General features: G+C 34.8%; 1 protein-coding gene across 1 annotated transcript in view; it reads left to right on the forward strand.

Moving 5' to 3' along the window:
• Positions 1-1,386, forward strand: part of LOC124231814 (disintegrin and metalloproteinase domain-containing protein 18-like) — a 255,941-nt gene that overhangs the window by 732 nt on the left and 253,823 nt on the right. The gene's annotated exons all lie outside the window — the stretch shown is intronic.

A 1,386-nucleotide genomic window follows, 5' to 3' on the forward strand; every position in this document is an offset into this window, starting at 1 on the left:
TTTGCATTAATTCTGATTGTCTAAAATATTGCAGTGAAATAGCATTTGTGTTGATTACTGAGTTTTCTAGCCCCCTAGTTCTAGCCCTGGTGATTCCCCCCAGCTACTTGCCTCAGCTTTCTGTAAGTCAGTAAGGAGCTGAAAAGTGATCTAGTAATTAGCTTATAGACGGTTTATCAAAACCAAAAAGAGTTCCCAGATTTAGCAAATAAAAACCTGTGTGCCCAATTAAATTTGAATTATTTCTCATTGCTCGTGTATATACATAAAGATAAAATTATTGCATGGGGTGTACTAAATTTTAAATACTAAAAATTATTTGCTATTCATCTGAAATAAATTATGAGTATCTAAATTATCTGCCTCTTTCTTGAATTGTATTTCCCTGATGATTTGACTTTCCGTAACAGTTCTTTGTTTTGCAGAATTTGCTTATAAAATCCTTGCAGTTATTCCATTTATATTGTAACATAGTTTCTACAGTGGTCAATCCAATTTATTTCATTCTTCTTTCCATTGATCATTTGTTAGTGAGAAGACATACTGGACATTAGCATTGTGATATGGCATACTGAACATGTACTGACATTAAGTTAACAACTCTGATCATTGCTCTTCTTAACTTGCTTTTCCGTTCTTCACCATTGTGTCGTGCTTCTTAATCAACAACTTTTTAAACAGAACATTGTCATCAATTTTTCTTCCCTTCTTCTCTAACACTACGCAGGTTGATTCCACTTCTTCCCATGTTGGAAAAGTATTTAGTAACATCCAGATAAAAGAATTGAATTCTTCAAGGTATTAAAACTATTTCAAAAGAGAGAAAAATGCCATCAGCATTATTCACTTCAAGTTGGAATTCCTTTTCCTGTTCGTAAGTGATGTTGTCCCCTTTAAGAACAGAATTGACCCTCAAAGGGATACATTTGTCGGGGAGGTTCAGTTCTTTCTTCAACACATTCAGTTTTAAGCAATGGAATACTTCAATAACACTGTTTGCTCTTCTTCCAACTTGCAAAATCCTATTGCTAAAGAGAGAACTATGAAAAAGAAGTAGACTTCACTCAATGGATTATTTAAAAAGTCAACAAGAATTTGGGGGGCCTTGCTTTAGAATTAAAGCATGACTTCAGTGCTTCAAATAAACTTAGGATTCTCTCAGCTGCATTTGTTAAAAAGAGCCAACAGGTTTGGTGAATGCAAGAAACCTGAAGAATACTGGATGTCAACAAAATCACAAAAATCCTTTACTCACTCAGTTCAAACAGCATAGATGCTGAAGCAAGAGAACAATACCATGACAATGACCTCAGTGTCAGTAGAAAGTTTATCAGATGCTGTTTGAGCTGCATCATGCAGAATATGGCCAGAACAGCCAACACCTTC

The sequence above is a fragment of the Equus quagga genome, chromosome 22 (genome assembly GCF_021613505.1).
Source record: "Equus quagga isolate Etosha38 chromosome 22, UCLA_HA_Equagga_1.0, whole genome shotgun sequence".
NCBI lineage: Eukaryota > Metazoa > Chordata > Mammalia > Perissodactyla > Equidae > Equus > Equus quagga.